Source organism: Pseudorasbora parva, chromosome 15, assembly GCF_024679245.1.
Source record: "Pseudorasbora parva isolate DD20220531a chromosome 15, ASM2467924v1, whole genome shotgun sequence".
Classification (NCBI taxonomy): domain Eukaryota; kingdom Metazoa; phylum Chordata; class Actinopteri; order Cypriniformes; family Gobionidae; genus Pseudorasbora; species Pseudorasbora parva.
In genome coordinates this window covers 18,339,154-18,348,791 of record NC_090186.1, presented here as the reverse complement: position 1 = coordinate 18,348,791, position 9,638 = coordinate 18,339,154, and the positions used below count along the sequence as shown (strand labels likewise).

The 9,638-nt window shown below is 40.4% G+C and overlaps 22 non-coding genes across 22 annotated transcripts; all 22 read left to right on the top strand.

Moving 5' to 3' along the window:
• The first annotated feature begins 491 nt into the window (after nt 1-491).
• On the top strand, nt 492-603 carry trnal-caa (transfer RNA leucine (anticodon CAA)). Its single transcript has 2 exons — nt 492-529; nt 558-603. It is a non-coding gene; the product is annotated as a tRNA-Leu (tRNA).
• An 807-nt stretch (nt 604-1,410) lies between these two features.
• Nucleotides 1,411-1,522, top strand: trnal-caa (transfer RNA leucine (anticodon CAA)). Its single transcript has 2 exons — nt 1,411-1,448; nt 1,477-1,522. It is a non-coding gene; the product is annotated as a tRNA-Leu (tRNA).
• A 578-nt stretch (nt 1,523-2,100) lies between these two features.
• trnal-caa (transfer RNA leucine (anticodon CAA)) lies at nt 2,101-2,212 on the top strand. The gene is made up of 2 exons: nt 2,101-2,138; nt 2,167-2,212. It is a non-coding gene; the product is annotated as a tRNA-Leu (tRNA).
• Nucleotides 2,213-3,249: 1,037 nt separating this feature from the next.
• Nucleotides 3,250-3,361, top strand: trnal-caa (transfer RNA leucine (anticodon CAA)). The gene is made up of 2 exons: nt 3,250-3,287; nt 3,316-3,361. It is a non-coding gene; the product is annotated as a tRNA-Leu (tRNA).
• A 577-nt stretch (nt 3,362-3,938) lies between these two features.
• Nucleotides 3,939-4,050, top strand: trnal-caa (transfer RNA leucine (anticodon CAA)). Its single transcript has 2 exons — nt 3,939-3,976; nt 4,005-4,050. It is a non-coding gene; the product is annotated as a tRNA-Leu (tRNA).
• Nucleotides 4,051-4,858: 808 nt separating this feature from the next.
• trnal-caa (transfer RNA leucine (anticodon CAA)) lies at nt 4,859-4,970 on the top strand. The gene is made up of 2 exons: nt 4,859-4,896; nt 4,925-4,970. It is a non-coding gene; the product is annotated as a tRNA-Leu (tRNA).
• Nucleotides 4,971-5,088: 118 nt separating this feature from the next.
• Nucleotides 5,089-5,200, top strand: trnal-caa (transfer RNA leucine (anticodon CAA)). Its single transcript has 2 exons — nt 5,089-5,126; nt 5,155-5,200. It is a non-coding gene; the product is annotated as a tRNA-Leu (tRNA).
• Nucleotides 5,201-5,318: 118 nt separating this feature from the next.
• On the top strand, nt 5,319-5,430 carry trnal-caa (transfer RNA leucine (anticodon CAA)). The gene is made up of 2 exons: nt 5,319-5,356; nt 5,385-5,430. It is a non-coding gene; the product is annotated as a tRNA-Leu (tRNA).
• A 118-nt stretch (nt 5,431-5,548) lies between these two features.
• On the top strand, nt 5,549-5,660 carry trnal-caa (transfer RNA leucine (anticodon CAA)). The gene is made up of 2 exons: nt 5,549-5,586; nt 5,615-5,660. It is a non-coding gene; the product is annotated as a tRNA-Leu (tRNA).
• Nucleotides 5,661-5,778: 118 nt separating this feature from the next.
• trnal-caa (transfer RNA leucine (anticodon CAA)) lies at nt 5,779-5,889 on the top strand. The gene is made up of 2 exons: nt 5,779-5,816; nt 5,844-5,889. It is a non-coding gene; the product is annotated as a tRNA-Leu (tRNA).
• A 348-nt stretch (nt 5,890-6,237) lies between these two features.
• Nucleotides 6,238-6,349, top strand: trnal-caa (transfer RNA leucine (anticodon CAA)). The gene is made up of 2 exons: nt 6,238-6,275; nt 6,304-6,349. It is a non-coding gene; the product is annotated as a tRNA-Leu (tRNA).
• Nucleotides 6,350-6,467: 118 nt separating this feature from the next.
• On the top strand, nt 6,468-6,579 carry trnal-caa (transfer RNA leucine (anticodon CAA)). The gene is made up of 2 exons: nt 6,468-6,505; nt 6,534-6,579. It is a non-coding gene; the product is annotated as a tRNA-Leu (tRNA).
• A 118-nt stretch (nt 6,580-6,697) lies between these two features.
• Nucleotides 6,698-6,809, top strand: trnal-caa (transfer RNA leucine (anticodon CAA)). The gene is made up of 2 exons: nt 6,698-6,735; nt 6,764-6,809. It is a non-coding gene; the product is annotated as a tRNA-Leu (tRNA).
• A 118-nt stretch (nt 6,810-6,927) lies between these two features.
• Nucleotides 6,928-7,039, top strand: trnal-caa (transfer RNA leucine (anticodon CAA)). Its single transcript has 2 exons — nt 6,928-6,965; nt 6,994-7,039. It is a non-coding gene; the product is annotated as a tRNA-Leu (tRNA).
• Nucleotides 7,040-7,616: 577 nt separating this feature from the next.
• On the top strand, nt 7,617-7,728 carry trnal-caa (transfer RNA leucine (anticodon CAA)). The gene is made up of 2 exons: nt 7,617-7,654; nt 7,683-7,728. It is a non-coding gene; the product is annotated as a tRNA-Leu (tRNA).
• A 118-nt stretch (nt 7,729-7,846) lies between these two features.
• Nucleotides 7,847-7,958, top strand: trnal-caa (transfer RNA leucine (anticodon CAA)). Its single transcript has 2 exons — nt 7,847-7,884; nt 7,913-7,958. It is a non-coding gene; the product is annotated as a tRNA-Leu (tRNA).
• A 118-nt stretch (nt 7,959-8,076) lies between these two features.
• Nucleotides 8,077-8,188, top strand: trnal-caa (transfer RNA leucine (anticodon CAA)). Its single transcript has 2 exons — nt 8,077-8,114; nt 8,143-8,188. It is a non-coding gene; the product is annotated as a tRNA-Leu (tRNA).
• Nucleotides 8,189-8,306: 118 nt separating this feature from the next.
• trnal-caa (transfer RNA leucine (anticodon CAA)) lies at nt 8,307-8,418 on the top strand. Its single transcript has 2 exons — nt 8,307-8,344; nt 8,373-8,418. It is a non-coding gene; the product is annotated as a tRNA-Leu (tRNA).
• A 118-nt stretch (nt 8,419-8,536) lies between these two features.
• On the top strand, nt 8,537-8,648 carry trnal-caa (transfer RNA leucine (anticodon CAA)). The gene is made up of 2 exons: nt 8,537-8,574; nt 8,603-8,648. It is a non-coding gene; the product is annotated as a tRNA-Leu (tRNA).
• Nucleotides 8,649-8,996: 348 nt separating this feature from the next.
• trnal-caa (transfer RNA leucine (anticodon CAA)) lies at nt 8,997-9,108 on the top strand. Its single transcript has 2 exons — nt 8,997-9,034; nt 9,063-9,108. It is a non-coding gene; the product is annotated as a tRNA-Leu (tRNA).
• A 118-nt stretch (nt 9,109-9,226) lies between these two features.
• Nucleotides 9,227-9,338, top strand: trnal-caa (transfer RNA leucine (anticodon CAA)). Its single transcript has 2 exons — nt 9,227-9,264; nt 9,293-9,338. It is a non-coding gene; the product is annotated as a tRNA-Leu (tRNA).
• A 118-nt stretch (nt 9,339-9,456) lies between these two features.
• On the top strand, nt 9,457-9,568 carry trnal-caa (transfer RNA leucine (anticodon CAA)). The gene is made up of 2 exons: nt 9,457-9,494; nt 9,523-9,568. It is a non-coding gene; the product is annotated as a tRNA-Leu (tRNA).
• Nucleotides 9,569-9,638: the final 70 nt, after the last annotated feature.

The following is a 9,638-nucleotide window of genomic DNA, read 5'->3' as shown; positions in this document are numbered from 1 at the left end:
AAAGACTGAGCATCAGAACGCTAGTTGTGGCTGTCAGAATGGCCGAGTGGTCTAAGGCGCCAGACTCAAGGTCTTTCAACCTTTCAAATGCTGAGGATTCAGGTCTCCGAATGGAGGCGTGGGTTCAAATCCCACTTCTGACATGTAGCTTTTGTAATGAAAACTTGAAATAATGTGATGGTAATATATCTTATATTATCTTTTGAGTTTTTACCATCATGGACAATCAAAAGACTGAGCATCAGAAAAGCAGCCGTGACTGTCAGAATGGCCGAGTTGTCTAAGGCGCTAGACTCAAGGTTCTTCAACCTTCTCAAATGTTGAGGATTCTGGTCTCCGAATGGAGGCGTGGGTTCAAATCCCACTTCTGACAAGTAGCTTTTATAATGAAAACTTGAAATAATGTGACGGTAATATATCTTATATTATCTTTTGAGTTTTTACCATCATGAATAATGAAAAGACTGAGCATCAGAACGCTAGCTGTGGCTGTCAGAATGGCCGAGTGGTCTAAGGCGCCAGACTCAAGATGCTTCAACCTTCTCAAATGTTGAGGATTCTGGTCTCCGAATGGAGGCGTGGGTTCAAATCCCACTTCTGACAACTAGCTTTTATAATGAAAACTTGAATTAATGTGAAGGTAATATATCTTATATTATCTTTTGAGTTTTTACCATCATGGACAATGAAAAGACTGAGCATCAGAAAGCTAGTTGTGAGTGTCAGAATGGCCGAGTAGTCTAAGGCGCCAAACTCAAGGTGCTTCAACCTTCTCAAATGTAGAGGATTCTGGTCTCCGAATGGAGGCGTGGGTTCAAATACCACTTCTGACAAGTAGCTTTTATAATGAAAACTTGAAATAATGTGATGGTAATATATCTTATATTATCTTTTGAGTTTTTACCATCATGAATAATGAAAAGACTGAGCATCAGAACACTAGTTGTGGCTGTCAGAATGGCCGAGTGGTCTAAGGCGCCAGACTCAAGGTCTTTCAAACTTTCAAATGTTGAGGATTCAGGTCTCCGAATGGAGGCGTGGGTTCAAATCCCACTTCTGACAAGTAGCTTTTATAATGAAAACTTGAAATAATGTGACAGTAATATATCTTATATTATCTTTTGAGTTTTTATCATCATGGACAATCAAAAGACTGAGCATCAGAAAACCAGTTGTGGCTAACAGAATGGCCGAGTGGTCTAAGGCGCCAGACTCAAGGTGCTTCAACCTTCTCAAATGTAGAGGATTCTGGTGTCCGAATAGAGGCGTGGGTTCAAATCCCACTTCTGACAACTAGCTTTTAAAATGAACACTTGAATTAACGTGAAGGTAATGAATCTTATATTGCCGTTTGAGTTTTTACCATCATGTATAATGAAAAGACTGAGCTTCAGAAAAGCAGCTGTGACTGTCAGAATGGCCGAGTGGTCAAAGGCGCCAGACTCAAGGTGCTTCAACCTTCTCAAATGTAGAGGATTCTGGTCTCCGAATGGAGGCGTGGGTTCAAATCCCACTTCTGACAAGTAGCTTTTGTAATGAAAACTTGAAAAAATGTGATGGTAATATATCTTATATTATCTTTTGAGTTTTTACCATCATGGACAATCAAAAGACTGAGCATCAGAAAAGCAGCTGTGTCTGTCAGAATGGCCGAGTGGTCTAAGGCGCCAGACTCAAGGTGCTTCAACCTTCTCAAATGTTGAGGATTCTGGTCTCCGAATGGAGGCATGGGTTCAAATCCCACTTCTGACAAGTAGCTTTTGTAATGAAAACTTGAAAAAATGTGATGTTAATATATCTTATATTATCGTTTGAGTTTTTACCATCATGGACAATCAAAAGACTGAGCATCAGAAAAGCAGCTGTGACTGTCAGAATGGCCGAGTGGTCTAAGGCGCCAGACTCAAGGTGCTTCAACCTTCTCAAATGTTGAGGATTCTGGTCTCCGAATGGAGGCGTGGGTACAAATCCCACTTCTGACAAGTAGCTTTTATAATGAAAACTTGAAATAATGTGACGGTAATATATCTTATATTATCTTTTGAGTTTTTACCATCATGGACAATCAAAAGACTGAGCATCAGAAAACCAGTTGTGGCTGTCAGAATGGCCGAGTGGTCTAAGGCGCCAGACTCAAGGTGCTTCAACCTTCTCAAATGTTGAGGATTCTGGTCTCCGAATGAAGGCGTGGGTTCAAATCCCACTTCTGACAACTAGCTTTTAAAATGAACACTTGAATTAACGTGAAGGTAATGAATCTTATATTCATGTTTGAGTTTTTACCATCATGAATAATGAAAAGACTGAGCATCAGCACGCTAGTTGTGGCTGTCAGAATGGCCGAGTGGTCTAAGGCGCCAGACTCAAGGTCTTTCAACCTTTCAAATGTTGAGGATTCAGGTCTCCGAATGGAGGCGTGGGTTCAAATCCCACTTCTGACATGTAGCTTTTGTAATGAAAACTTGAAATAATGTGATGGTAATATATCTTATATTATCTTTTGAGTTTTTACCATCATGGACAATCAAAAGACTGAGCATCAGAAAAGCAGCCGTGACTGTCAGAATGGCCGAGTTGTCTAAGGCACCAGACTCAAGGTTCTTCAACCTTCTCAAATGTTGAGGATTCTGGTCTCCGAATGGAGGCGTGGGTTCAAATCCCACTTCTGACAACTAGCTTTTAAAATGAACACTTGAATTAACGTGAAGGTAATGAATCTTATATTGCCATTTGAGTTTTTACTATCATGTATAATGAAAAGACTGAGCTTCAGAAAAGCAGCTGTGACTGTCAGAATGGCCGAGTGGTCTAAGGCGCTAGACTCAAGGTTCTTCAACCTTCTCAAATGTTGAGGATTCTGGTCTCCGAATGGAGGCGTGGGTTCAAATCCCACATCTGACAAGTAGCTTTTATAATGAAAACTTGAAATAATGTGACGGTAATATATCTTATATTATCTTTTGAGTTTTTACCATCATGGACAATCAAAAGACTGAGCATCAGAAAACCAGTTGTGGCTGTCAGAATGGCCGAGTGGTCTAAGGCGCCAGACTCAAGGTGCTTCAACCTTCTCAAATGTTGAGGATTCTGGTCTCCGAATGGAGGCGTGGGTTCAAATTCCACTTCTGACGAGTAGCTTTTATAATGAAAACTTGAAATAATGTGACGGTAATATATCTTATATTATCTTTTGAGTTTTTACCATCATGAATAATGAAAAGACTGAGCATCAGAAAGCTAGTTGTGGCTGTCAGAATGGCCGAGTGGTCTAAGGCGCCAGACTCAAGATGCTTCAACCTTCTCAAATGTTGAGGATTCTGGTCTCCGAATGGAGGCGTGGGTTCAAATCCCACTTCTGACAACTAGCTTTTATAATGAAAACTTGAATTAATGTGAAGGTAATATATCTTATATTATCTTTTGAGTTTTTACCATCATGGACAATGAAAAGACTGAGCATCAGAAAGCTAGTTGTGAGTGTCAGAATGGCCGAGTAGTCTAAGGCGCCAGACTCAAGGTGCTTCAACCTTCTCAAATGTAGAGGATTCTGGTCTCCGAATGGAGGCGTGGGTTCAAATACAACTTCTGACAAGTAGCTTTTATAATGAAAACTTGAAATAATGTGATGGTAATATATCTTATATTATCTTTTGAGTTTTTTCCATCATGAATAATGAAAAGACTGAGCATCAGAACACTAGTTGTGGCTGTCAGAATGGCCGAGTGGTCTAAGGCGCCAGACTCAAGGTCTTTCAACCTTTCAAATGTTGAGGATTCAGGTCTCCGAATGGAGGCGTGGGTTCAAATCCCACTTTTGACAAGTAGCTTTTGTAATGAAAACTTGAAAAAATGTGATGTTAATATATCTTATATTGACGTTTGAGTTTTTACCATCATGGACAATCAAAAGACTGAGCATCAGAAAAGCAGCTGTGACTGTCAGAATGGCCGAGTGGTCTAAGGCGCCAGACTCAAGGTGCTTCAACTTTCTCAAATGTTGAGGATTCTGGTCTCCGAATGGAGGCGTGGGTTCAAATCCCACTTCTGACAAGTAGCTTTTATAATGAAAACTTGAAATAATGTGACAGTAATATATCTTATATTATCTTTTGAGTTTTTACCATCATGGACAATCAAAAGACTGAGCATCAGAAAACCAGTTGTGGCTGTCAGAATGGCCGAGTGGTCTAAGGCGCCAGACTCAAGGTGCTTCAACCTTCTCAAATGTAGAGGATTCTGGTGTCCGAATAGAGGCGTGGGTTCAAATCCCACTTCTGACAACTAGCTTTTAAAATGAACACTTGAATTAACGTGAAGGTAATGAATCTTATATTCCTTTTTGAGTTTTTACCATTATGAATAATGAAAAGACTGAGCATCAGAACGCTAGTTGTGACTGTCAGAATGGCCGAGTGGTCTAAGGCGCCAGACGCAAGGTGCTTCAACCTTCTCAAATGTTGAGGATTCTGGTCTCCAAATGGAGGTGTGGGTTCAAATCCCACTTCTGACAACTAGCTTTTATAATGAAAACTTGAAATAATGTGATGGTAATATATCTTATATTATCTTTTGAGTTTTTACCATCATGGACAATCAAAAGACTGAGAATCAGAAAACCAGTTGTGGCTGTCATAATGGCCGAGTGGTCTAAGGCGCCAGACTCAAGGTGCTTCAACCTTCTCAAATGTTGAGGATTCTGGTCTCCGAATGGAGGCGTGGGTTCAAATCCCACTTCTGACAAGTAGCTTTTGTAATGAAAACTTGAAATAATGTGATGGTAATATATCTTATATTATCTTTTGAGTTTTTACCATCATGGACAATCAAAAGACTGAGAATCAGAAAACCAGTTGTGGCTGTCAGAATGGCCGAGTGGTCTAAGGCGCCAGACTCAAGGTGCTTCAACCTTCTCAAGTGTTGAGGATTCTGGTCTCCGAATGGAGGCGTGGGTTCAAATCCCACTTCTGACAAGTAGCTTTTATAATGAAAACTTGAAATAATGTGATGGTAATATATCTTATATTGTCTTTTGAGTTTTTACCATCATGGACAATCAAAAGACTGAGCATCAGAAAAGCAGTTGTGACAGTCAGAATGGCCGAGTGGTCTAAGGCGCCAGACTCAAGGCGCTTCAACCTTCTCAAATGTTGAGGATTCTGGTCTCCCAATGGAGGCGTGGGTTCAAATCCCACTTTTGACAAGTAGCTTTTATAATGAAAACTTGAAATAATGTGACGGTAATATATCTTATATTATCTTTTGAGTTTTTACCATCATGGACAATAGAAAGACTGAGCATCAGAAAAGCAGTTGTGACAGTCAGAATGGCCGAGTGGTCTAAGGCGCCAGACTCAAGGTGCTTCAACCTTCCCAAATGTTGAGGATTCTGGTCTCCGAATGGAGGCGTGGGTTCAAATCCCACTTCTGACAAATAGCTTTTGTAATGAAAACTTGAAATAATGTGATGGTAATATATCTTATATTATCTTTTGAGTTTTTACCATCATGGACAATGAAAAGACTGAGCATAAGAAAACCAGTTGTGGCTGTCAGAATGGCCGAGTGGTCTAAGGCGCCAGACTCAAGGTGCTTCAACCTTCTCAAATGTTGAGGATTCTGGTCTCCGAATGGAGGCGTGGGTTCAAATCCCACTTCTGACAACTAGCTTTTATAATGAAAACTTGAATTAATGTGAAGGTAACATATCTTATATTATCTTTTGAAATTTTACCATCATGGACAATGAAAAGACTGAGCATCAGAAAGCTAGTTCTGAGTGTCAGAATGGCCGAGTGGTCTAAGGCGCCAGACTCAAGGTGCTTCAACCTTTCAAATGTTGAGGATTCTGGTCTCTGAATGGAGGCGTGGGTTCAAATCCCACTTCTGACATGTAGCTTTTGTAATGAAAACTTGAAATAATGTGATGGTAATATATCTTATATTATCTTTTGAGTTTTTACCATCATGGACAATCAAAAGACTGAGCATCAGAAAAGCAGCCGTGACTGTCAGAATGGCCGAGTTGTCTAAGGCGCCAGACTCAAGGTTCTTCAACCTTCTCAAATGTTGAGGATTCTGGTCTCCGAATGGAGGCGTGGGTTCAAATCCCCCTTCTGACAACTAGCTTTTAAAATGAACACTTGAATTAATGTGAAGGTAATGAATCTTATATTGCCATTTGAGTTTTTACCATCATGTATAATGAAAAGACTGAGCTTCAGAAAAGCAGCTGTGACTGTCAGAATGGCCGAGTGGTCTAAGGCGCCAGACTCAAGGTGCTTCAACCTTCTCAAATGTTGAGGATTCTGGTCTCCGAATGGAGGCGTGGGTTCAAATCCCACTTCTGACAAGTAGCTTTTGTAATGAAAACTTGAAATAATGTGATGGTAATATATCTTATATTATCTTTTGAGTTTTTACCATCATGGACAATCAAAAGACTGAGCATCAGAAAAGCAGCTGTGTCTGTCAGAATGGCCGAGTGGTCTAAGGCGCCAGACTCAAGGTTCTTCAACCTTCTCAAATGTTGAGGATTCTGGTCTCCGAATGGAGGCGTGGGTTCAAATCCCACTTCTGACAACTAGCTTTTAAAATGAACACTTGAATTAACGTGAAGGTAATGAATCTTATATTGCCATTTGAATTTTTACCATCATGTATAATGAAAAGACTGAGCTTCAGAAAAGCAGCTGTGACTGTCAGAATGGCCGAGTGGTCTAAGGCGCCAGACTCAAGCTGCTTCAACCTTCTCAAATGTTGAGGATTCTGGTCTCCGAATGGAGGCGTGGGTTCAAATCCCACTTCTGACAAGTAGCTTTTGTAATGAAAACTTGAAATAATGTGATGGTAATATATCTTATATTATCTTTTGAGTTTTTACCATCATGGACAATCAAAAGACTGAGCATCAGAAAAGCAGCTGTGTCTGTCAGAATGGCCGAGTGGTCTAAGGCGCCAGACTCAAGGTTCTTCAACCTTCTCAAATGTTAAGGATTCTGGTCTCCGAATGAAGGCGTGGGTTCAAATCCCACTTCTGACAACTAGCTTTTAAAATGAACACTTGAATTAACGTGAAGGTAATGAATCTTATATTCCTTTTTGAGTTTTTACCATCATGAATAATCAAAAGACTGAGCATCAGAACGCTAGTTGTGGCTGTCAGAATGGCCGAGTGGTCTAAGGCGCCAGACTCAAGGTCTTTCAACCTTTCAAATGTTGAGGATTCAGGTCTCCGAATGGAGGCGTGGGTTCAAATCCCACTTCTGACATGTAGCTTTTGTAATGAAAACTTGAAATAATGTGATGGTAATATATCTTATATTATCTTTTGAGTTTTTACCATCATGGACAATCAAAAGACTGAGCATCAGAAAAGCAGCCGTGACTGTCAGAATGGCCGAGTTGTCTAAGGCGCCAGACTCAAGGTTCTTCAACCTTCTCAAATGTTGAGGATTCTGGTCTCCGAATGGAGGCGTGGGTTCAAATCCCACTTCTGACAAGTAGCTTTTATAATGAAAACTTGAAATAATGTGATGGTAATATATCTTATATTATCTTTTGAGTTTTTACCATCATGGACAATCAAAAGACTGAGCATCAGAAAACCAGCTGTGGCTGTCAGAATGGCCGAGTGGTCTAAGGCGCCAGACTCAAGGTGCTTCAACCTTCTCAAATGTTGAGGATTCTGGTCTCCGAATGGAGGCGTGGGTTCAAATCCCACTTCTGACAAGTAGCTTTTGTAATGAAAACTTGAAATAATGTGATGGTAATATATCTTATATTATCTTTTGAGTTTTTACCATCATGGACAATCAAAAGACTGAGAATCAGAAAACCAGTTGTGGCTGTCAGAATGGCCGAGTGGTCTAAGGCGCCAGACTCAAGGTGCTTCAACCTTCTCAAGTGTTGAGGATTCTGGTCTCCGAATGGAGGCGTGGGTTCAAATCCCACTTCTGACAAGTAGCTTTTATAATGAAAACTTGAAATAATGTGATGGTAATATATCTTATATTGTCTTTTGAGTTTTTACCATCATGGACAATCAAAAGACTGAGCATCAGAAAAGCAGTTGTGACAGTCAGAATGGCCGAGTGGTCTAAGGCGCCAGACTCAAGGCGCTTCAACCTTCTCAAATGTTGAGGATTCTGGTCTCCGAATGGAGGCGTGGGTTCAAATCCCACTTCTGACAAGTAGCTTTTATAATGAAAACTTGAAATAATGTGACGGTAATATATCTTATATTATCTTTTGAGTTTTTACCATAATGGACAATCAAAAGACTGAGCATCAGAAAAGCAGTTGTGACAGTCAGAATGGCCGAGTGGTCTAAGGCGCCAGACTCAAGGTGCTTCAACCTTCCCAAATGTTGAGGATTCTGATCTCCGAATGGAGGCGTGGGTTCAAATCCCACTTCTGACAAGTAGCTTTTATAATGAAAACTTGAATTAACGTGAAGGTAATGAATCTTATATTGCCATTTGAGTTTTTACCATCATGTATAATGAAAAGACTGAGCTTCAGAAAAGCAGCTGTGACTGTCAGAATGGCCGAGTGGTCTAAGGCGCCAGACTCAAGGTGCTTCAACCTTCTCAAATGTTGAGGATTCTGGTCTCCGAATGGAGGCGTGGGTTCAAATCCCACTTCTGACAAGTAGCTTTTGTAATGAAAACTTGAAATAATGTGATGGTAATATATCTTATATTATCTTTTGAGTTTTTACCATCATGGACAATCAAAAGACTGAGCATCAGAAAAGCAGCTGTGTCTGTCAGAATGGCCGAGTGGTCTAAGGCGCCAGACTCAAGGTGCTTCAACCTTCTCAAATGTTGAGGATTCTGGTTTCCGAATGGAGGAGTGGGTTCAAATCCCACTTCTGACATGTAGCTTTTGTAATGAAAACTTGAAAAAATGTGATGTTAATATATCTTATATTATCGTTTGAGTTTTTACCATCATGGACAATCCAAAGACTGAGCATCAGAAATGCAGCTGTGACTGTCAGAATGGCCGAGTGGTCTAAGGCGCCAGACTCAAGGTTCTTCAACCTTCTCAAATGTTGAGGATTCTGGTCTCCGAATGGAGGCGTGGGTTCAAATCCCACTTCTGACAACTAGCTTTTAAAATGAACACTTGAATTAACGTGAAGGTAATGAATCTTATATTGCCATTTGAATTTTTACCATCATGTATAATGAAAAGACTGAGCTTCAGAAAAGCAGCTGTGACTGTCAGAATGGCCGAGTGGTCTAAGGCGCCAGACTCAAGCTGCTTCAACCTTCTCAAATGTTGAGGATTCTGGTCTCCGAATGGAGGCGTGGGTTCAAATCCCACTTCTGACAAGTAGCTTTTGTAATGAAAACTTGAAATAATGTGATGGTAATATATCTTGTATTATCTTTTGAGTTTTTATCATCATGGACAATCAAAAGACTGAGCATCAGAAAAGCAGATGTGTCTGTCAGAATGGCCGAGTGGTCTAAGGCGCCAGACTCAAGGTTCTTCAACCTTCTCAAATGTTAAGGATTCTGGTCTCCGAATGAAGGCGTGGGTTCAAATCCCACTTCTGACAACTAGCTTTTAAAATGAACACTTGAATTAACGTGAAGGTAATGAATCTTATATTCCTTTTTGAGTTTTTA